Source organism: Pan troglodytes, chromosome 8 (genome assembly GCF_028858775.2).
Source record: "Pan troglodytes isolate AG18354 chromosome 8, NHGRI_mPanTro3-v2.0_pri, whole genome shotgun sequence".
NCBI lineage: Eukaryota > Metazoa > Chordata > Mammalia > Primates > Hominidae > Pan > Pan troglodytes.
The window spans coordinates 62,968,880-62,994,532 of NC_072406.2; the positions used below are offsets into that span (position 1 = coordinate 62,968,880).

At 39.7% G+C, this 25,653-nt stretch overlaps 1 protein-coding gene and 1 non-coding gene across 24 annotated transcripts in view; both read right to left on the minus strand.

Moving 5' to 3' along the window:
• SGMS1 (sphingomyelin synthase 1) overlaps window positions 1-25,653 on the minus strand; it is a 350,796-nt gene that overhangs the window by 259,874 nt on the left and 65,269 nt on the right. For all 23 annotated transcript variants that reach the window (XM_063817577.1, XM_054659384.2, XM_063817580.1 and 20 more), the window contains one exon: window positions 19,432-19,526. The gene's annotated coding sequence lies outside the window, so the exon portion shown is untranslated. The remainder of the gene's footprint in view (window positions 1-19,431; window positions 19,527-25,653) is intronic.
• On the minus strand, window positions 19,930-19,990 carry LOC112204663 (U7 small nuclear RNA). Its single transcript, XR_002938335.1, has one exon. It is a non-coding gene; the product is annotated as a U7 small nuclear RNA (small nuclear RNA).

Genomic DNA, 25,653 nt, shown 5'->3' on the forward strand with positions numbered 1-25,653 from the left:
TAGGCAACATAAAGATCCTGTTTCTACAAAAACTTTTTAAAAAACATTAGCCAGGCATGGTGGCATGTGCCTGTAATCCCAGCTACTCAGGAGGCTGAGGTGGGGGGATCACTTGAGCTCAGGCAGTCAAGGCTACAGAGAGCTATGATCACACCACTGCACTCCAGCCCGGTCATCAGACAACAGAGAGACCCTGTCTTTAAAAAATAAAATAATACATTTTTAAATAAAATAAATTAAAATTTATTAAATGGTAAAAGAAACTGATTCTACCCATGATCCTTCTGGATAAGCTAACTGCCAAGACAGTCTTTGCCTCTGGCAAGAATTTTACCAAGTCCAACTGCAAACACTTGTTATCCCTTGCTGACCAAAGTTCTAATCAAATTACTAGCAAGAAATAGAATAACCAATAGCTGCCTAATAAATTTTTTTATAAACAAATACTTTTTCCTTTAGTGTCCATGAAGGAAAAGCAAACTTAAATAAGTAAAAAGATTAAGAAAATATATCTACATGAGGCTACTTTGCTATTGCCCAGGCAGCTCACATTCCCTCCCCTAGAAATGTCATGAACAGACCAATATCAATTTCAATAGTTAAGACTTTAAAGGAATGCAATGGTCATTAAGAAAAGACAAAGGCTGAAGATTCAGAAGGATATTAACTAAGGAAAGCAAATTGGAATCGGGATACAATTTAAGCAAAGCCTGGCACCTTTTCCATTTCCTGCAGTGAGTCCTGCTGTATCTGGGAGGTTGGCACACGGAGAGTGGCACCACATAGTGTCCAGCACATCATAATATCTGAGTATACTTACAGAATAATATAGTAATATATAATAGAATGATAATAACATCTGCTGTGTATTTAACGCATACTATGTGTCAGGCATGTACTTAAGCACTAGACATATCTAATGTGCATATATATACACATATATATGACAGATATAAAAATCTGTATATTTATGTGGGTATAAAACCAATATTTATATATAGAAATCTTATGAATGTGTAAATACACACATAAGTATATGCACACATACATATAATCTCATTTAATCCTTAAAATCACTCCGAGGCAAATGGCATCCTCATTTTGCAGGTAAGAAAAATAGGAGTTTAGAAGGTTAAGTAACTTTGATACGGTCACAGTCACAGCAATTGCACCTAGATCTGTCCCATCTGTTTCAGAACCTGGGCTCTTACACATCACCAAAGAAGGTTCTAACGACAACTGAAGACCAACAAAGGAAAATGAGAGAGAATCTACCACCATGTATCTTGTAACAGTTCTGACAACAAGGTCAGCCACCTATCTCTTTAGCTAGGAAGAGAATTGCATCAGGTATTCTCTGGCCCCTGACCACACTGTGTTGTGTAAGTCCAGGACCCAGGACAAAGGCCACCTCCTGCAGGGTTGTGTCCCTTCTTCTAGGCAAAATGAAGCAACTTCTGAAACTACCTGGAATTAGCTTTGTAACCAAGGATACTAGAGTACTGTAGAATACAAGGTAACCCAAACACCACAGGTTTTCCAGATATTTGAGGAATCAGAGTCTATGCGCCCTCCTTTTGTGAGGGGAAGGGTGGTAACGAGGTAAATCTCCACCTGCTGCTTGTTCTCTAACATTCTCATCCATTTGCCAACACCTAAAAAATTCACAATTCCTTGCCTGTGAAATGACAGAATTCACTGTTTCAAATGTGCTCTGCAGTGTTGTCAAGGTCTCTTCAGTTGTTATGGGAGGGGAGGTAGGAGATGGGTTGGGGGAAGAAGGGAGAGAGAGAGGACAGGGGTGATGGGAGGGACCCTTCCACCCCAGCAGCTACACAATCATCTGTTTTGTACACTGAGTTTTTGCATAAGAATGTATTTGAAGAACAGTTTTCATTTCTAAAACTATGACTCTATGCCTTTGCCAAAATAAATAGAAAACACTGTACTGCAAAGATGCTTAGGTTGCTTGATTTTTTAAAAACCAAATACACATAAATTGTGAGTGCCTATCAGTTAGAAAAAGATCCTTTTTGTATTTATATAGTAATGAAATAAATTATAGGACCTGTCTCATCTCCACCATTTAAAACAGAACACAAATCAGCGTTTTCAACACCAAGAGAGAACCCTCCAGAAGACCTAGCACCCCTAGACTAGCTTTCCTCTCAGAACTTTCTGTCCCTATTATCACTGTTGCACCAGGGTAAACATTCTATGTACCTTGAAAGTTTGGCCCAAATCACATGATCATCTCAATAGCTGCAGAAAAAGCATCTAACAAAATTCAACAGGATGTTTTAAATTTCACCATAAAAACTGTCAAATTAAGTATAACTTACCCCAACAAAATAAGGGTCATACATGAAAAGCCCATAGCTAACATCATACTCAATGGAGAAAAACTGAAAGCTTTTCCTCTAAGATCTGGAATACACAAGAATGCCCCACACTCACTACTTCTATTCAATATGGTACGAGACGTCCCAGCCAGAGCAATGAGGCAAGAAAAGATATAAAAGGTATCCAATGTAAAACTATCTCTTTGCATATAACATAATCTTATATGTAGAAAACCCTAAAGATCCTACCAAAAAACTGTTAGAATAAATGAATTCAATACAAAAACAATGAGTTGTGTTTCTGTACACCAACAAAACAATCCAAAAAGGAAACTAAGAACAACTCATTTACAGTAGCACCAAATAGAATAAAATACTTAGAAATAAACCTAACCTGGGAGGTAACATACTTGTACACAAAACTATAAAACTTTGCTCATAAATGTAAAGACTTCGTGTATTCATGGATAGGAAGAATTAATATTGCTAAAATGTCTATACTACCCAAAGCAATTTACAGTTTCAATGCAATCCTGATCAAATTCCCAAAGAAAATTTTTTACAGGAATAGAAAAACAAAAATCCTAAAATTTGTATGAAACCACAAAAGGCCCCAAATAGTCAAAAGAATTTTAAGCAAGAAAAACAAAGAACAAAGCTGGAAATATCACACTTCCTGATCTCAAAATATATTATGAAGCTACAGTAATGAAAACATTATGGTACTGGCATAAAGATAAACATACAGATCAATAGAACAGAATAAACAATGCAGAAACAAACCCATGTACATATAGCCAATTGATCTTCAAGAAAGGTGCCAAGAACACACAATGGGGCAAGGATAGTCTCTTCAATAAAGGGTTCTGGGAAAGCTGGATATCTATATCCAAAAGAATGGAATTGAACCATGTCTTACATCATATACAAAAATTTACTCAAAATGGATTAAGGATTTGTACATAAGATCTGAAACTATACAATTCTTAGAAGAAAACACAGGGGGGAAGCTTCTTGATATTAGATTTGGCAATGATTCCTTGGATATAACACCAAAAGCACAGGTAAGAAAAGCAAAAATAGATATGGTATTATACAGCAAAGAAAAGAATCAACGGAGTGAAAAGGCAACCTATGGAATGGGGGAAATATTTGCAAACCTTATATCTGAAAAAAGATTAATATCTATTACATATAAAGAACTCCAAAAACTCAATAGCAATAAAAACAAATAACCCAATTTAAAAATGAGCATTGAACAGACATATCTCCAAAGAAGACATCCAAGTAGCCAAGAGGTTTATGACCAAATGCTCAACATCACTAATCATCAGGGAAATGCAAATCAAAACCACAATGAGATATCACCTCACACCTGTGAGAATGGCTATTATTTAAAAGACAAAAGATAACAAGTGCTAGTAAGGTCAGGGAGAAGTTGGAACCCTTGCACACTACTGGTGGGAATGTAAATTGCAACTGCTATAGAAAGCAAGATAGAAATTTCTCAAAAAGTTAAAAACTACCATATGACCCAGTGATCCCACTTGTGGGTATATATCCAAAAGAACTGAAATCAGGATCTTGAGGAGATACCTGCATGCTCATGTTTATCACAACATTATTCACAACAGCCATGATATGGAAACAACACAGATGTCCATCAACAGATGAATGGATAAAGAAAAATGTGGTACCGTAGGAAGATGTTGAATGTTTCCAACACAAAGAAATGACAAATGTTTCCGATGATGAATATGCTAATTACCCTGATCTGATCACACCACATCATATGTATTGAAATCTCACTATGTATCCCATAAGTACATGTAATTATTATATGTCAATTAAAAGAATAAACATTTTAAAAAGAAAATGTGGTATGTATATATATATATATAACAAAGTATTACTCAGCCTTAAAAAAGAGGAAAATTCAACCATGTGAAACAACATAGACGTGGAAGACGTTATGTTAAGTGAAATAAGTCAGTCACAGAAGGACAAATACTACATGATTACCAGGGAACGGGGGTGGATATGGGCAGCTGTTGTTCTATAGATATGAAGTTACATACAAAACAAAATGAGTAAGTTCCATACATAGTACAACATAGTGTACAACATAGTGCCTATAGTTAACAATAAGACATTATGCACTTAAAAATTTAAGAAGGTATATCTGGGCCAGGCACAGTGGCTCACGCCTACAATCCCAACGCTTTATAAGGCTATGGTGGGTGGATCACATGAGGCCAGGAGTTCGAGACCAGCCTAGGCAGCCTAGCAAGACCCCATCTCTATAAAATAAAAAAATTAGCCAGGCGTGGTGGTGCACACCTGTAGTTACTTGGGAAGCTGAGGCAGGAGGATCCCTTGACCCCAGGAGTTCCAGGCTGCAGTGAGCTATGATGGTGCCACTGCATTCCAACCTGGGCGACAGTGAGATGCTGTTTCAAAAATAAATAAACTTTAAAAAGAGGGTATATCTCACATTAAGTGTTCTTACCCCCGTCACCCTCCTCCCCACACACACAAAGGACACAGGAAACTTTTGGAGGTGATAGATATGTTTATTATCTCGACTGTGGTGGTGGTAATACAATACAAGTGTATACATATGTCCAAACTCATCAAATTGTATACATTAATTATGTGAAGGTTTTTGTATACAAATTATATCTCAATAAGGCTAGGGAAAAAACAAAAGCAAGAAAGCTATGGCCCAAGCATAAATACATTTCCAATACCTTCTGAAAGGCTTTTTAAGTTCCACAGAAAACCAAAACAGAAATAAAGCAAAGAAGTATAACTGTTCATGTTAACACATGTTACTGATCTTCCCAGAGCTGCTTTACTCCCAGAGCCCTAGCCCCATTCACATCCTGCCTGAGCTATGTCCACTATAGCACCAACCTCAGCGGCATCTGCCTTGCCTCTTCCTTTCCCTCTGGCATCACTTCCCATGTTAGAGAGAGTGGAACCTACAGACACTTTCCCAGCAAAAGTCAAGCAGGAGACGGGAACCACACCAACCACCTAACACTGTATTACTCGGCCCCAGCTTCTGATCCATGAGGTACCCACTGAGAATACAGGTAATGGATGTGCTGAGGCAGCTCACCCTGCAGGTGAGACCCAACTTCTTTAAACACAATGGCCAGTTCATCCTCATTATAGACCCAACAGTAAATCTCTCAGAGAATGTCATAACTGTGACCTCCACACAGGCATCATATACTGAGGTCTCTTGTGAAAAGCCAGCAACTTCTGAAGCCCCTCATCGAGTACACTCATCTCAGAGTCACCCTTGTCCCCACTTTCCTCCCAGCAGCCACCACAGCTGCCACTGGAGGAACACGCCCCTTTTGGCAGAATAGCCAAATTCCATAAATGCCACCCTTTCTTCTTATCCCCCTCCAAAAGCAGGGGGAGTCCCATAATAGATAGAATATTTCATTCATGCTCTGTCTGAAGAACAATTTTTCCCATAGAAAAGCTGGGCACGTGAATTCTCAACCAGATGAGGGGCCTATTCATAACAATCTCAAATGACTAATGACAAAGCTGTTGTCTGTCTCATAATAGCTCACAAATTTTTTGAATCAGAAAATCATCTATGTCATAAGTGCAACCCTTCATTTCCGGAGAGCACTTTTGATGTCACCCATTGCACCACATGTATATACATAAGCTTCTGCCAATAGAAGTGTGTTAAAGAATCCAAATTATAATTACCACATGCTAAGTGCCAACACCATGGTGGCAAAAGAAAAGAATGTGAAACAATGGTTGTCCTATGGGCAAATAATCTAAATCCACTTGGAAACTGTAAGTATTTGGCTCTTCCTTGGCTCTTTTATCCTGTCATCTATAAATACTGCATAGAGCTGGGACTTAAAGCCCTGGGAATGAACTAGTTCTAGGCAAGATCAGAAACTGGTAGTATCTACAAAGAACAGTGATAGTTTTCATTTTCATAAAAAAGGTTTAGTTTCTTTGGCTGGCCCTCAGAATTCAGAGGAGTCTTTTGGAAGACTCAGGCTGCTTCCGTTAAGCTAGGGGTAACTTGCTTGGGCTGGAGCTTTAAAAGTGCACTTGTGGCAGAGGCAACAACTGTGATGATCAACGGGGATGACACAGCTCAGGAAAACCCAATCTGGGTGATGGTCAGTTAATTTGTCATCTTCTGCATGGTTCCCTCTTAGCAATAAAAACCCTTGTCTATGTCTTTAATGGACATAGCTCCTACAGTTCATTTCACTACCATATACATTAGGAACAAGAAGACAGATTTGGAGAGCATGAAGAAGACATAAAACAAGTATAGAGAAAGGCAGGAGTAGCTAATTAAACAACAACAACAACAAAAGGTCCCTTTCCTAACGTGCAAGAATTCGTAATTTATTCATATTTAGTCCTTTTAAGAAACCCAACAAACAACCAGGCATCTCTGCAGTACTGTCCTTCCTCTTAATTTTAATGCAACCTCAAAATAATATAAAAAATTACCCCTAGATTGTTTGTGGCTTTAATAACAAGAGAGAAAGGAACTTTCTATATTTAGGAAACCTCTGAATCTGATTTCCTCAAAGGTTCATAGAGTAATAACAGGCCAACGCTTTTAAGTGGAAAGCAATTTCTCTGTTTTGCACACAGCCCTGCACATCCAAGGGGAAGTATCTTGGGCAAGCTTCCATAGCAATCAGCATGAAAGCAGAGAGGCTTTCCTTTCCTTTCCTTTCCCAGTGGTGAAGTTACAGCTATTAAAGGGCTGCTACTGCACAGAGCTGCGAAGCTTGTGAAGGGGACTTCTGTTATCTAATCAGCGCCAGGGCCAGAAATGACCATCTTGGTTACTACACAATGACTAAGGCACTCATCTGAGGGGCTGTGTTCCAGTAAGCTAGAAGGAAGGACTGGTATTTGACAGAGGATACATCTAACGTTCAGAAAAGACAAGAAGCAACTGAGCTTATCACCTCAAGGAGCAGATCATGAAATAATCCAAGGTCAGTTAGCCTATAGTAAAAGAACCACTCTGCTCTCCTAAAACTGCTTAATTTTTGCAGAGACCTGCTATCAGAAAGGCTAACAATAGCTTTTTACCTGTTCTCTGATGGTCTGAGCTTGAATGCTTTGTGGAAGCATTTATGAGGGATCAAAACCACAAATACAGCCCCGCTCCCTTTGCGGTATTTATGTCCAGTCTCTTTAGCCTGCGGGAATGCCCTTTGTGGGTGGTCAAGGACAAATGGCATTAAAACCTATTAATTCAGCTTTTCATGTAAGAAGACTTAATGTGTCAGCTGCATTTTAATCTAAGGATTATATGCTTACCCTTGGAAAATTCTTTCAGGAACATCAATAAGGATTTTTTTCTACAATTTTTATTTTTTATCACAAGGCCCAATTATTATTTATAAATTTATTAGTACTTTAACACCTGAAATAAAAGCTCTTAGCTAAGAAAAAGAGGCAGCTGCTGCACAGTTAACAAGAAAGCCAAGATCTCTGCTGAGACCATCTAAATATATACCATGCTTTAAAAAATAATAGAACACCAAGCTAATGCTCACCACTGCAGGTATGTGTCTGAACAATTACCAATGCTGCAAATTCTGACCTGGATTTTTTTTTTAAGACTTCTATATTGATTTCCAGTTAAAGACAGTGGATGAACACACATATTCAGCTTCTCTCCCTCCTAAAACCCCAACACCACAAAATTATTTCTTTTTAAATGCATAAATCTACAAGGACAAAGATAATAGGACAAAGATTAAAATGTTAAGCTTTTTAAAGCTGGAAATCTGATAGATGACAGCAACTAACTTAGGGCCAAAGAAGCCAAATCTTCCAGTTTGTAAAGCCCCATTCTTAATCATGAATGGACATTCAAAGATCATAAAGAAAATATCTAACATGAAAGACAGAAACAGAGGAAAAAAGCAACTTGAAGGAAATAAAAATTATGCAAAAAAAGCTTAAAAAATTATCATTAACCTCCTCAGAGAACTAAAGGAAAATGCTGTCATGAAATAGTAGGATTCTATACAATAAAAGCAATCAGAGAATAAAAAAACTGTCAAAAAATTTTAAAAAAACATTATAACAAACATGAAAAATTGAATAGAAGGGTTAGAAGGTAAACATAGGAAATATCCTAAGAATACAGCTAAAAAGCAGATGCGGAAAGCGGAAGAAAAGGTAAGGCTGTCATAAGACAGTAAGTCAATATCTAACAGAATTCCAGAAAGAAAGAACAGAGAGAACAGAGAAAACAGAGGGGGGAATTCAACAATGATACACTTCAAGAAAATTTCTAAAAATGAAGGACGCAAGTTTCCAAGAAATGAAAATAGACCCCACCAAGGAATATTATGAAATTTCAGAACACTGAAAATAAAGAAAAGAATGAAAAACCCAAGAGAAAAAAGTAAGAAAAATGAAGTCACCTACAAAGGACTGGGAGACAGTCTTAGCCTTCTCACAATCAACACTAGATACTAAAAGATAATGAGCAATGCCTTCACCATTCTGAAGCTCAGTGATTTCTAATCTAGAATTCTATCCCCAGCCACACTGTAAATTAAACGTGAATGTGACAGTCTCAGATATATAACAACTCAAAAGTCTTACCTCCCATATGAAATTTTCTAGGACACTTCCAGAAAATGTGCTCCTCCCAAATACGGGAGTAAACCAAGAAAGAAGAGAATATGCAATGAGGGAAACTGGGAATCCAATACATAGGCAAGATATAAGAAATGCCCAGAAGGGTGTTAAAGAGAGGATCCCAAGATGTGGTACACAGCAGGCCTAGAGAGCAAGTAGTCTGGACTGGAGCAAAGCGTAAGACTCCAGGTAAGATTTCTCCGAGATGTAATTGATAAGATAGCTGATATGGCTTAAAATATTAAGAGGAAATTCACATAGAAGACTGTTTATGGTTAAAGTAGTGGTAAGTGCATAGAAAAACTTTAAAAGACACAATTACTAAATCCAAGGAAAACACAATTTGTGTGTGTGCAGAAAATTTAAAGTAATCAAACTATACTATATTACCCAGCACTTTTGTGAATCCTGTTTACACACTGTAAACACCAGATAAGAAATGGGGGAGGAGGAAGAGAAACAAGCATAACAGGCATAACAGGAACTTAAGTCCACAAGAGGCCTTGTGGAACTATGGAATCCTTTAAAAAATCAAAGGTGTATGACTGCAATAAAAACAAAACCTACAATTTAAAAAGAGACGATGATCACAATCTATACCTAATATTTCTTTATTATACCATCTGACAACTTACAAATTACTTTCACAAGTGTCTAATGATTTAACATTTACCACAGCAAGTTAGGGAGCACCCCCCAAACCCCTCAACCCTCACTTATAGAGACAAGGGAATCACCTCGGGGAAATTAAGTAACTTGATCAAAGTGACAGAACATCAAGGTGGCAGACACAGGACTAGAAAGAGCGGGGCATGCACAGGAGTGTGGGATTTATAATATGGTTGATATTAATGACGTGAGTGGGCAACTATAGGGAGAGAGCCAAATTGAGTTTTGGAGTTCAGTGGCTCTCACACTTGAGCATGCCTAAGAATCACTTGGAGTTCCACCTAGACAAAGTATGCGAAGTAGTCAAGTTCATGAAAACAAAAAGTAGAATGGTTCCTACCAGGGGTTACAGGAGGGAGAGAAGGGGAGTTGTTTAATGGGTTTTCATGGGTATGAAGTTTCAGATTTGCAAGGTGAAAAAGTTCTGGAGATCTGTTGCACAACAATGTGAACGTGCTTAACACGAGTCAACCATACACTTAAAAACAGTAAAGAAGGCAAATTTTATGTTGTGTGTTTTTACTACAATATGTTTTATAAAAAAGAATCACCTGGAAGACTTGTTAAAACACTGATCACCACACCCCACCCCCAGAGTTTCAATTCAGTAGGTCTGGGTGAGGCCTGAGAATTTCCTCTTCTAACAAGTTACCTGATACTGCCATCCCAGGGACCAAATTTTAAGAGCTATTGCTCTAGTTCAAAAATATTCTCAGTTCTGAATGCACAGCAACCTCCAATGAGACCCCAGACCAAGTAAATAAGTATGTAAGGAGCGGGGAGTTATGGAACTGCACATTCAGTGCTTTTAAAATCCCTCAGGGTGATTCTAATGTGCAGCCAGTGGTAGAGACCCTGGACTGGACACTGGCCACACCAGTCGGCAGTACAGCGTCTGTGATGCTAAGAGCAGACTTGTGCCACTCAGCCATATCCTGAGGCTGCAGGTTATGCCTCAATTTCCTCATCTAGAGAATAATGATCACAGAGTTGTGGAGAATATGAAGTAGGATAACCAACAAAATAACTCAGAGTGGTGCCCATCACATAATGAATAATAATGTTGTTGCTTTTGTTGCTGACATTACAGGAAATAAGGTTGACCTTGTTTTCTCAGATGTAAAATGGGGTCAGGTTAAAGGCAACGAAGGAACTATTAATATTCAATCCCTGACTATGCAGCAAGGCAAAAGACTCCTAAGGAGCTAAGAACAAAATTAATGGGATTACATCTAAGAACCTATTATAATTCCCACAAATATTTGGCAAACTTAGGGTCATTTTTCTAGAATAAGTAGCTAATCCCTTTACTCTCTGAATAGGTGTTGTTCTTTGGAATATAAACACCATTGTAAAGCCAGGTGTGGGGATCAATACTCAGACACCACATCCTCCATCTAAAGAAACAACAAAAACAATGTGATGTGTCCAGACAGAAGTAATGCAGGACTCACAGGTGAAGTTCTTGAAGACATCTACATGGTAAACAATTTCTTGTCAAAAGAAATTGAGAAAAAGACAAAGCCATGATCCATTTATGAAATATCTGAGACTCCCACATCCTAGGCACAGTGGCCGTCTGCAAGGAAACAGCAACCGCAGGGCAGAGCCTGTCCTGCAGTGAAGAAGCGGCTCTGGCCCTCCAGCAAGCTTTGTGAATGCTGAATGGCAAGCACCATTTTTCCTCAAAAGCACTGCAGAGAGCACCAAAATTGTGTTTTCTGCTAAGTTTTTCCTTGCTTTCATAGCTGCATAGCTTGGGAGCGTATCAGAGATTACTTACAAATACTTTAAGCTTCCAATGTCCTGAGTCCACAGTAAATAATACAAAGAAATCACTATTGTCCTCAGAGAGCAACAAGACCCTCCCTAGATGTCTGGGCCATACCAACATCTGAGTCTCGAGAAAAAATCTCCTTCATTAAGTCATTTGGATAATTTCCCCACAAAACATTCTCAACAACTGTGGGAAAATATTCCTAATGAGGAAAATGGCATCTATTTGCAGACAGAACTGGCTGGCGGTCGTGAGAGCAGCACTCTGCAGTGGTCCAAACCTCTCAGAGTCAGCAATTCTGTCCTCACACCACATTGAAGGGTTCAAGTCACCTCCTGACCATAAAAAGCTTTGTCTCCTCTGAAACTCAGAATACTGGATCTGATTAAACCATCAGCAAACATTTCCCAAGCAAGTGCCCACCCTGGATATGGCTGATTGTCCCAAGCATGTGCCCGGCAGGATGGAAAAATTTCTTCTTAGGAATGTTCCCTTAAATGTTTCTGGGGGCACCGTTCATGTGGGAAGCTAAAGATCAACGTTCGAGTGGAATATACAGAAACACTGCCTTTCTTGTACCACACAGGTACTTTAATCCAGGCCTACTTTCTAGTGCTTTTTCCCTCTCTGCTTCCTTGATTTATTACTAACCCAAATGCCCCACAATCATAACACAGAGGCAAGTGTGGGGACAGGGAAGAAGTCAGGTCCAAACCAGTGTTGACCCTTACAGGTCATGTGAGTCTGAACTTCCTTATCTGTCAAATGAAGAGGACACTTGCTCCCCTGCCAGCAGGACAGCTTTAAAGGTTGACAGTAATAACCAGGGATAGAGAGGCTAGCGTGCATGAGGCACTATTCTAAGTGCCCTGCAAATGTCCATTAATTCGATCCTTCTCAGAACTCTTTTAGGTAAATACCTTTATCCCCATTGCACATTTGAGAAAACTGAGATACAAAGAGGTTAAGTAATTGGTCAAAAGCTCATGCAAGCTAATAACTGAACCTAGTCTAGCCCCAGAATCCATGTTTTTAATCACTTCTTTATCCTGCCTCCCCAATATCTCCTAAAGGTCAAACAAGAATACATCTGAAAATGCTTTTCAAACCATTAAAAGATACATTAATAATAATCATTATAATAATTAGTGTACCTCCCAGCACCCCCAATCCTCTTGGTAACTGCCCTGATTCACCTCTGGAGGGAACCATTCCCAGCTATCATCAGTTCATGCTTCACCTTCTGCAGAAGATGTGCTGACCTCAGGCCCTGGAGTGAAGCACATGATCTGGCTATCCAATCGGAATAGGCCAATATACCTGGCCACAGCCACTGGTCCGGCATGAGGCACATGACTCATCATGACCAGGAAGTTTGTTTGTAACTAAGCAAACCTGAAGCTGCTAGAAGTCTCCATTCAGAGCCCAAAAACATGTAGCCAAGATGAATCCTCATGACATCATTTTGATCCTTAGTCTAGCCCCTCCTGAAGGCAGATCCAGTCCTTAGATTTGCAATTACTTAAGGCCATAGACTTTTTCACTTGAGATAGTTTGAAATGAGTTTTCTGTCACTTGCAACCAAGGCACTCTGTTCTATCAACTAAATTTACCTATACTTTCAGTACTTTCCCCTCTCTAAAAATAAAACTTGAAGACTATTCAAGTGAATTTTAATTGGCTAGTCTTGACAAAGCAACACTTCTGAGGCTGGACTTCCTGACAAGATAACTCCACATTATGTAGAACAGACTTCATTTTTCCAATGCCACAGAACAAGGAATTTGGCCTATCAAAAAATTTGTTTCAGAAAATTTCATTTTTAATTAAAAGAACTAAGCCTACAGTTTCCAACTTTGTAAGAAAACAACTACGATATTTATTTTCTCAGCCTTCTCAATTCTTGTTTTTCCTCTAAACAACTATCCATACAGAATCACTAAAAAGAATATGACTGAAGTCTTTAAAACATTTTAAACACAAAAAGTAGAAGACATGAATGGCTATAGATCATTTCTTCCTCCTAAAGAAGATTGGCTGGGCGCAGTGGCTCACACCTGTAATCCCAGCACTTTGGGAGGCCAATGGGGGAGGATCACGAGGTCAGGAGTTCAAGACCAGCCTGGCCAACATAGTGAAACCCTGTCTCTACTAAAAATACAAAAAATTAGCCAGGCATGGTGGCGGGTGCCTGTAATTCCAGCTACTCGGGAGGCTGAAGCAGGAGAATCACTTGAACCCGGGAGGCAAAGGTTGTAGTGAGCAGAGATCGTGCCACTGCACTCCAGCCTGGGTGACAGTGCGAGACTCCATCTCAAAAAAAAAAAAAAAAAAGATCAATTACACCTTAACTTTATTAATTCTGGCAACAAAACAAACCAGTTTGGAGTTTTCATCACATTCATTAAGCTATTTATTGTACCAGTTCACATTCCTTCCCTGTGGTTTCTTCAGAAGCCTAAGATTTCAGAGGAAAGCACTATGGGTCACCCAGATCACTGCCTCAAAAGGTGACAAATAGCATCCCATTTGATGTCTGATGGCTCCCAAATCCATGTGTAAGTATGACCAGGGCTTCCTGCATTTTCACATCTTTGAATTACTGCACGTAGCTAAATAACTGCAACTATAACATCCAAACAAATTCCCACTTCCTGAAAGACCTCTCAGGCTGAAAGAAGGCAATGATGCAGACATCGTGGCTGAAGATGGTTCACTGATATGGTTTGACTTGCTTCCTTTACATTGGTCTGAGGACAGTGTAGGGGTGGTGAATGGGCAGTCACTCACAGCCCCAGTGTCCACCCATAATATATATACAAGCACATATGAAAATGCTACACAGGTGTAAAAGATGTTAAAAACAAGTTTCAAATTCCTTAATGTAAAAAAATACTTCTATATTTTCTATTAAGAAGAAACAAACTTTTATGACATTGATAAGCAAATACATAAGCACACAAACAGAGATAGATTAATTTGTTATGCTGCATTCCAAACTTTATTATCCAAACTCTATCATCTTGGTTGGCTGTTGTTTCTATTGAGGTTTATTATTAAAGTAGCACAAGACTGACCATATGCTTGGCTTGCTTTAGTAAGCACTTCAAAACTCATCAGCCCTTCTCCAGACATGGCTACCTTCAAACAGTCTGGCATTACCACATGTAAACAATTAGGACATTTAAAACTACAGTAATTGTGCAAACATCACATTACATACTCCTCATTACGGAAGCAAAAAATCAAATTATGTAGGGTAAGTGTTTATCAAGTTTATAAAATTAATAAAGATAGCTGACATAATAGTTTTAAATTGAGGATTTTTAGTTCCACTTCCATATTATACTTTTTATTCTAAAAGCAGCTATGCTGAGAATAAGCCCCATGTGGTTGGTGCACACGGAAATGCGCTACCTGCATAACTAGAAGAGCTGACAGGGGATGCCCCTACACCACGATGTCATATTTTTGATTTATAGAAAGCACAATCATGGAATGGAATTTCAAATTCATAGGAGACTCTTTTACTACACTTGATCTTAGCCGAAAGGCCAAGAAGTGATAGAGGAGCCTTTTTTAAACTCCTCAAGACCAAGAACCATATCTGATTTTCACCATTTTATGCCTGAAATACAATAGACACTCTGTAAATACATGTTGGATGAATACATGAATGAGAACATTAACACTAAATTTAATGGGCTCAGATTACTACATGACTACAGAGGTTATGATTACTATGTCCTTGCTTTTATAAAGTAAAGCAGGAGCTGGCAAACTTTTTTGTAAAGGGCTAGATGGTAAATATTTTAGGCTTTGTAGGCCATATGGTCACTGTTGCAACTACTCAACCCTGGTCTCTTTTGCAACTACTCAACTCTGCAGTTATAGCAAAATATGTAAACAAATGAGCATGACTTTTTGAATAAAACTTTATTTATAAAAACAGAATTTTTCCATAAAAACACCCAAATCCTCTGAGGAACACTTTCTTATTATATAATGATGACTCTACTCTCTAAAGTTTGGAAAATGGTGGACTTGCTAAATTGAGCTGGACAGAGTTCGTTGGGTTGGTATTTGGGCAGAGGATATACACTCGCTCTCCACCATGCCCATCAATCCTTATGAGCAACCCCATTCATTTCAGTCACATTACCAGCCTGGCCCATGTAAGCCTCTGAATTTACATCCCTGAACTCTACAGAACAACTGGCTTCCAGGGATGTGGCCCACTGCCATACCTGTGAATTGATAACTATACTACAGGCTCCTCAAGGGCAAGCCCAAACGTTCAACTCTTTGCCCCTCACCTAACACTTAATATCAACACCTAATGAACTTTAAATATTCATCAATTGCCTGTTGTTTGACATGTTCTGCACAGTCTCCTTGGAGGGGCTGTAGAGAAAGTAATAATGGCAGAGAAGAGGACGTAGAAAACATGTGCCAGTAGGGAACGACGTGAGAAGGGACATGGTGAGTCACAGGAAGAGCAGCAGGAATCAGCACAGGACTGATGAAACCACACCCAATTCTCCCGAGTGTGTCTCAATCTTCTCGCTGCTCTCTGGATTCCTCCTTCATATCACAGCAGAAGCTGAGCACAACCTGGTACTACTTCCACTACAACCATGATGAGGAGAAAACCTTGTTTAATTCCCATTTCCTCTGGAGGGTGCCCCAGATGGGTAAACCCAAGCAATTACCCACATCTAGTAAAATAAATAAATTGTTATGTTCTCCCACAATGGAATGCTCTAAAGAAATGAAAATGAGCAATCAATAACTAAACTATATGCAATAATATGCAGGAATCTAATATGTTGTTGAATGAGAGAAGCCAGATACAAAAGAGTACAATCTGTATTATATATTACACACACACACAAATAAAAGACAAATGCAAAACTAATTTATGCTCCTAGAAGTCAAGAGAGTAGTCATCCATGGAGCAAAGGTACAGTTGACCCTTGAACAACACTGGTTTGAACTGTAAGGGGCCACTTAAAGGCAGATTTTTTTCAATAAACACATTGGAAAATTTTTTGGAGATTTGCAACACTTTGAAAAAGCTCACAGATAAACCAAATAGCCTACAAATAGCAGAAAAAAAATTAAGGAAATATGAGGTATGCTGTGAATGCATAAAATATATGTCATTGGCCGGGCGCGGCAGCTCACGCCTGTAATTCCACCACTTTGGGAGGCCAAGGCAGGTGGATCACGAGGTCAGGAGTTCGAGACCAGCCTGGCCAATATGGTGAAACCCTGTCTCTACTAAAAATACAAAAATTAGCCTGGCATGGTGGCACGCACCTGTAATCCCAGCTGCTCAGGAGGAAGAATCGCTTGAACCCGGGAGGCAGAGGTTGCAGTGAGCCGAGATTGTGCCACTGCACTCCAGCCTGGGCAACAGAGCAAGACTGCATCTCAAAATATATATGTATGTGTGTGTGTGTGTCTGTGTGTCTGTGTGTGTGTGTGTGTGTGTCATGTAGTAAGTCAGTAAGGCTTCCAGTTAACAGTAGGCTATTACTAGTTACATTTTCAGGGAGACAAAATTATACTTGGATTTTCAACTGCACCCCTAATCCCCAAATTATTTAAGAGTCAACTGTAGTGTCTAAAAGGAAGCATGAGATTGTGTTAGTCATGCTCTATTTCTTAATCTGGGTGCTGGTTACATGGATGTGTTCAATCTGTGAAGTTATATTGAGCTATACACTTATAATATGTCTATTTTCCATATGTATCTTCTACTTCAGTAGAAAGTTTTTTAAAATCACCATATCTCAGCAGTCTAGGACTACACAGGACCCCATATGTCTTCCCTTCATTCATGCTTCAAAGCCCCCTTTGCCTCACGTAGAGTCCCACTCACTCCTCCTCATCTTTTCAAAGCATAACCATACAGAGGCCAAAGAATAAAAAGCAAAACTCGATCATTCTGAGCTACCCGTGATTCCAGACACAACTCCTTCTGAATGCCAGTATCTTTTGAAGAACCTTTACTGCTATCACTGACCTTTTGTTCTAAATCAGAAATGAGAGTATAAGAAGCCACTGCTGCCCTAAATGGCTCATTTAAATAGACTTTCTTTAAAATATGCTCTAAATAGGCAACCTTATAGACACAAATGTCTGTAAAACAATGCTTAGATACACAGGGACGACTTGAGGAAGATACCGTAAATAAATAGTAACTGAGATTGGAAAGCAGAACAGTCGACAGCCATCTTGCAAGAACCACAGATAACTGATGGTGTAATTGGCTATAATGTGTAAAGATCTACAACTGTAATCATAGCTGAACATGTCTTTGAGATTTTAAGTAAAGTTTCAATGTAGGTAGTCAAATTATGAGGCTGGGAATCATTTTTAATCTCTCTAATGCTGATTTTAATACATTAACCTATATAACATCAACTTCACAGTACCAGTCATATTCTTTCCACATTCTCCTACAAGTTTAGGTTTAAAAAATCAGCTAAGACCTTTGATCACATCAGAGCACAGAGACTGATCTAATTTTTTTTTTTTTTTTTTTTTTTTTGAGACAGGGTCCCACTCTGTCACCTAGACTGGAGTGCAGAGGTGTGATCTCGGCTCACCGCAACCTCTGCCTCCCAGGCTCAAGTGATTCTCCTGCCTCAGCCTCCCGAGTAGCTGGGATTACTGGCACATGCCACTACCGCTCAGCTAACTTTTGTATTTTTAGTAGAGACAGGGTTTCACTATGTTGGCCAGGCAGGTCTTAAACTCCTGACTTCAAATGATCCACCTGCCTCGGCCTCCCAAAGTGCTGGGATTACAGGCATGAGCCACCAGGCCCAGCCCTGGTCTATTTGTGAATCTTGATCAGGGAGAAGGTGAGGCTGGTGATCAGATCCACTGACCTAACCATGAAACATCAGCCATGGTGGGGACGGGTAGATTACATGAAGAAAGCACAGTAATTTCTCTCTTGGGGTATATGTACAGTACAAGTTCCATGCCTTTATATTCAGATTTTTCTCATATCAAATTCATATTACTTATCTGTTCATTAAAGAAATCACTCTTTCTCTCTCCGTGTGTGTGAGAGAGATAGACTGGGACTCACTGTCGCCCAGCCTGGAGTACAGTGGCATAATCATAGCTTACTACACCCTCCAACTCCTGGGCTCAAGCGATCCTCCCACCTCAACCTCCCAAGTAGCTAGGACTACAGGCACGTGCCACCATGACTGGCTAAATTTTTAATTTTTTGTAGACAAGGTCTTGCTATTAAAAATGGTTTTGGGTTTTGTTTTTTGAGACAGGGTCTTGTCTGTCACCCAGGCTGCAGTGCAGTAGCTCCATCACAGCTCACTACAGCCTCGACTTTGTGGGCTCAAGCGATCCTCCCATCTCAGCCTGCTGAATAGCTGGGACCACAGGTGTGCACCACCACACCCAGCTAATTTTTTTTGTATTTTTTCTAGAGATGGGTCTCACCTTGTTGCCTAGGCTGATTTTGAAATCCTGGGCTCAAGCGATCCATTCCCCTCAGCCTCCCAAAGTGCCGGGATTACAGGTGTGAGCCAGCACACCTGGCCTAAAAATGTTTTTAATCTGACTTTATTTCTATCAATAATGAAGGGAGCATAACTCAGTTACACACTTCAGTACAAAACTATAAATTTAATTAAATGGTTCTGTGTCACGTAGTTCTAAAATGTCTTTCAGGGAAGAATGTCCTTATTTGTAAGAGCTGCATCCCAAGAATTTAGGAAAAAATGTCATAATATCTGCAACTTCTACATATTTCAGCTAAAAAAATGTACAAACCTATACACACACCAAAAAATGTGGCAAAATGCTAATAACTGTTAAAGCTAAGGTGTAGATAGGCAGGAACTCATTGCACATTCTCTTAACTCTCTTCAGTATGGTTGAAAATGTTTTACAATAAAAAGCTGCAGAGAAATATTTACTTACCTTCCAAATGATGGCTGTCTTCTTTCTCCTGATCAAAAATGAATGACTAAATATGCCCACAGGCCCATTCAGGGATCGTACATGCTGTCGTCACGCTGCAAGAATAAGCAAAGCAACATGCGTGTTATCACCAAGAATTTTTACTCTTAATACTATTTCAGTTGAGAACGTGTTCTTAATATATGATAAGCCTCTAAATTTAAATACTGCTACAACTTTTTAATAGGGGAAAAAGTAAAAAAAGAAAAAATAATCCCATCACATATTGAATGTGGGGAACAACTATCAGCCCCACCCACTCTAGGAAATTTTGGAATAAAGGAATTCCTCTGTAAGTTTCTTTTTTTTTCCTCCAACTTTATTGAAGTATGATTGACAAATAAAAATTACATATATTTAAAGTGTACAAGGTGATGGTTTTATATATGTATACATTGTGAAATGATTGCCACAAACTACTTAACATATCTATCACCTCATACAATTCCCTCTTTTTTGAGGAGTTTTCTGGTAAAAACAAGAAAACTTGCTAGATAAATTCTAAAAGAGCCTTACAGTGTAGTTACCATTTGTGTGTGTGTGGTGAGAACACATAAGGTCTACTGTCTTAGCAAATTCAAATATACATTATTATTCCCTATAGTCACCATGCATTAGGTCTTCATCTTATAGCTGAAGGTTTGCCTCAGTTCCTGTCGAATCACAGCAATTTCAGGGCAGTGATGTAGCCCAAACATCCACTCTAACAAAAACCGGAGCTTCAATGACTTGAGCTTTACTCTGACCTTGGATTTCTGAGACCACACTTAGAAGGCATCCACGTACCCACCTAGAACCACACAGGAATTGCTGAACCTCCTCAAATCCTTTCCAGCAAAGGTATTCAGATCCAATCTACAGTACACTCAACTACAATACACACAAGTTTGCGGCAAAGTGGTATCGTGGCCTGAAAGTCATACTCCTGTTGCCATGACGATACCTTCTGTTTTGGCATTACCATTTGATCACATTTGATCACAGCCCTGTGAGGTAAGCAGGGTTTATGGATCCCATTTTCCAGAGAAGGCAGCTAAGCGTCAGAGATGATATCTGACAAGGATATTCAACTAGAAAGCACCAGAGATTAAACTCCTATTTGTCTTCTGACCCCAAGCCCCGGGCTTGTCTCACTATACAGATCACCTCCACCCTCCTGCTCCCGAACATGATGCCTTCCTTAAAACCAACCCCACAGCCAAATGGCCAAACAACACATCACACCAGGGAGGCAGCCGGGCACTGCAGTGTGCTCCCTGAAAGCATATATTCACAATCTTTCTTAATAGCACCATTAATACTATAATCATTATTACCAATTACTATAATTACTATTAGTAATTATACTTCTCTTGTAGACACAATAACCCTTAATGTATTTTTGTCATTTATATACATATATGCACTTTATTTTTTTCCTTCTTCCTCAAAAGAGCACACTGTTCACTAACAGAAGGAAAACAAGCATCACACTGCATCGCTGGCGATTTTTAACCTCGCCATAATGAAAGGCAGTTATATTTGCTGTTGAGGATTTTCCTTTCATTTTCATAAAACGCAAAATACACTAGAATATAATGCCACAGACACAGCTCCGCAAATAAAGATGGAAGCAGCATCAAAACTACAGTTGGGGAGAACGTGACATCTCTGCATGATGGCCCTACTTGGCGCTTCATCTGCTAATCACCAGAATTCTGTAGACACAGAGAGTTAGCAGTATCAGTGACTAACACGCGAAGTACTGGTGTACAAAAGCCTAAAGAAAGCCAGTCTGGAACCCCGTGCACCTGGCTTTCAGGCCTATCTCCTCCACTTTTTAGCTTCATTAAAAATGGAGAGAACCTCTTCCGGCTGCTTCCTCACCTGAGGGCTGCAACACCTGCTCACAAGGATGTTGGGATCCACAAAGGGGAGACGGTGCGACTCACTGCCTCACAACCCAGAACACTTAGACCCTCAGGAATACTCACTAAGAAGTTATGCCAAGAGCTAAACAAAGCTAAAGAAAAATAAACATGACATAGCTTCCAGAAACATCAATGTTACTCAAAGATTTTGGTGAGGGAAGGTTAAGCAAATGAATCAATAATTTAAAAGTTGTTAATATTAAAACAAGTATAAATTATGGATTAGAATGTAATCGTTGCATAGATTTTTAAGCTAAGGCCCCTGTCCTTGCTTGCCTAGGTCATTTTTGGCCATGCTCTTAGATGTGGGGGTGAGTAGCAAGGGGTGGACCCTTCTCTCCTTTTTCATTAAAGATGGTCTTGGGAAAAAGTATGGGGCTGAAACAGATTTTAATATCACAATGGCTCTTCATGTGGAGAATTCTCTTCAAAATCAAGAGTCTCAGATTGTTGCCAGATCTAGGTACACGTAGAATGAAGTCCAGGCACGTATCATCCCATCTCCCACCACAGATCCCGGCGCAAGTATTACTGAAGTTCCTTTCCTCATGGCCCTTCCCACCCACTCCCCTGCCTCAGGCACGTTCCTGTCAGGCAAGCTCCTGTCAGGCAAGCTCAGGCCACTCAAATACTCAGCTACATCACTGACATTTCTTTAAACCCATACTAATTGGTAACACATTCAGTATCTATAAAACTTTTCATTTAAATGGATGGCTGCACTATTACTAAAGAAAAATGAGCTCGCCAATTTAGTTTGTCTCTAAAAAAATGTTTACTGTGAAATATACTATATTTAAAAGTGCGTAACTGTGGTAGCCAGCCTCCAAGATGGCCCGTGGTGATATCCGCCTCCCAGTATTCATGCGCTTGTATAGTCCCGTCCCACTTGGAACAGGGCTGGCATGTGGGAACCACTACAATATTGCTGAAATGCTGGCGTGAGACTGCAAAAGTCCAAAGACTCCACCTTCCATCTCTGTTTTCGGAGGGAAGCTGGCTGTTCTGATATGAGGACACGCTCAAGAAGCTCTGCAGAGATACACGTGGGAAAGAACTGAGGCCTCTTGCCAAGAACCAGCAAGGAACTGAGGCCTCCTGGCAACAGCTATGTGAGTGAGCCATCTTGGAACCAGATCCTTCAGTCTCAGTCAAGCCTTCAAATAGATGGCAGCAGCTTCAGTTGACATCTTGACTGCAACCTCATGAGAGACTGCGAGTCAGAACCACCCTGCTTAGCTGCTCCCAAATTCCTGGCCTACTCATGGACTCTAAGTGAGATGACAAATGTGTATTATCGTTTTAAGGTGCTAAGTCTTGAGGTTTGTTATGCAGTGATAACTAACCTATCAACATATATAGGTGTAAACAATAATAAAATAAACCGCATGTACCTAATACCAGTGTTTAGATTTTTTTTTTTCTTTTTTTGGAAGCCGTGTGTGTGTGTCTTTCCTGATTGCATGTCTCCCAATCATCCTTCACCACCACTTCCACCACCAAGATTCACCACTATCCTGAATTTTGAGTCAATCATTCCTTGGCTCCTCTATATGGTTTTGCCACATATGTGCTATTAATATGTTGTTGTGATTTGCTGATTCTAAGCCTACTATGAATGAAACAATACTGTATGTGCTCTTCTAGCCTTGCCTCTTAAGATTTTGAGATTCATCCCTGTTGACTCATGTGGCTTTAGTTCATTCATTTTGTCACGACGATACAGTTCTCATTGTGTGAACATACCCACAATTTACTGTTCTGTTCTACTGTTGGGGACCCTCTGAGGATTTTACAATTTTCTGCTACTTTGAATAATGCTGCCATTTACATTCTACTGTGTGTCCTCTGGTACACACAGGCAAGAATTTCTCCAGGGTATATACCTAGGAGAGGAGAGCTGGGCTACGGATTGCACGTGTTCAACTCCTCTAATGCCAAATTGTTTTCCAAAGTGGTTGTGTACAATTGACTCTTTAGCCGCCTTTCCAGTTTCTCTCCAAATAAGAGGCATGCTTGTTTTGCCAATTACCAGGAAAGCTTTCAACCAACAAAAGGGAAAGCTTTTCCTATTTGCAGCATCACTACTACAAATAAATAGTACTCCAAAGCAGTGACCTAGACAGCTGGAACATATTAGTCACACGACATCAGTACAGACTTCAGAATAATGATGCAAACCCAGCCAACACCACACACTGCCCGTGGGTATAAGTCAAATTTGATTTCTAGACATACAGTAAATTCAGAGGCTGTTTTCTTCCTGGTAGATTCACATACTATGGGCCCACCTGACTGGTATCTTCTTGAAGGAGAAAAAGAGTAATTCACATGCAACCCAGCCAAATTCAAGATTAAAACAGGAGAATCAAATAATTTCTGTGAAATAATGGAATATCTATGTGTGTTTTTTTAAACAGGCAGCTGGTTAGGTTTTTAAATATTTTTACCTATAAAATTGTTATTTATTACACTTGATTTTATTTATAGTAATTCTACAAAAAATTCTCAATTATTTTCTCTATAAAAAGCTGTCCTTTATAGGTTTAATCCAGTTTCTTAGATGAAAATAGTAATTTTTACAATTTAATCTGCATTTCTAGGAAAAATGTGATAGCAAATGTTTTTATCAGCATGAAATACAAATAATGAGAAATTATCTCAATTTGAGTAGGAAGGAAAGAAGAAATGTTATCATAAATTTAAAAGAGACTCATATGTCATGGGAAGAAACAATGGCAGTAGATGATCAAAATAAATTCATTTCAACTCAACCTCCTGACAGTTCTCGTCTCTTTAAAATCATTTATCCCGACAAGGTAGAAACTGTTTATTCCCATCTTGTAGATGGAAGAAACTGAGGTACAGGAAGGAATTCAGTTATGCAGTCACACAGCTGATAAGTGGTAGAACAAGGATTTAAACCCAAGCAGTTTACTCCAGAGCCCATATTCTTAACCACCACTCTGGACAGCTTCTTCAGTCCCCCAAGACAAGTCAGAAGGCCCTGCAATGGTGATGATAGTAGCTACCAGTTAATAAGCATCTACAATGTCCTAAGCACTTATTAAGCACTCTACTGCATACTGCATTTTTTTTTTTTTTTTTGAGATGGAGTCCCGCTCTGTTGCCCAGGCTGGAGTGCAGTAGCACGATCTCGGCTCACTGCCACCTCCACCTCCCAGGTTCAAGCAATTCTCCTGTCTCAGCCTCGTGAGTTGCTGGGACTACAGGCGCACACCACCATGCCTGGCTAACTTTTTTGTGGTTTTAGTAGAGGCAGGGTTTCACTGTATTAGTCAGGCTGGTCTCAAACTCCTAACCTTAGGTAATCCACCAGCCTCAGCCTCCCAATGTGCTGGGATACAGGCATAAGCCACCATGCCCAGCCTACTGTGTTATTTCTAATTCTCTCCACATCTCTACCGGGTATGTATTATGCCCATTTTATAGGTGAAGAATCACAGGCTCTGAGAGTTTAAGTAACTTGGCCAAAATCACATAGGCAGTAAAATAAAATGGTGGAGACACCACTTGAACCTATTGTTGACTTCAAAGTTCATGCTGTTTCCACAGTGGGCCTTTTAGACAAAATAAAACCATCTAATTTCAGGGCTTGTGGTAGGCAAGTGTGACCTTAAGGTCCTGGAAACAGTCCCTGTGAAGGAAACAGATGCCATATTGGGGGAAGGTATGCCAGTGTTCCTAGTGACAGTAGCTTTCATGCCCCCATCACAATGAGACTGAGGCAGAGTGGGTGCCGATAAGAGCAGAGGACTCAGTCAGAAGACGACTGGGTTCCACTGGGCAGGGCAACTGGCCTCTCAGGCACAATGTTTTCCTCTGCAAAATGCGGATATCTTTTATTTCAAAGGGTTGCTGTGAGGATTAGAGAGACTAACACCTGGCACACAGCAGGCATCAGATATATGCTTGGCAATGGCAAGATTAAGAGAAAACAAGCCCCAGCAATCTAGCAGGAAATAGCAGGGAGGTAATTTTAAACATATTCTTGCTTCCATATATAAAGCCTCACATAATTCAAGATGGATGATTCAATAATTTTTAAAAGATCTTACTTGTATCACGATTTTTTTTTTTTTTTTTTTTTTTGAGACAGAGTTTCGCTCTTGTTGCCCAGGCTGAAGTGCAATGGCACGATCTCAGCTCACCGCAACCTGCGCCTCCCTGGTTCAAGCGATTCCCCTGCCTCAGCCTCCCGAATAGCTGAGATTACAGGCATTCACCACAACACCCGGCTAATTTTTTGTAT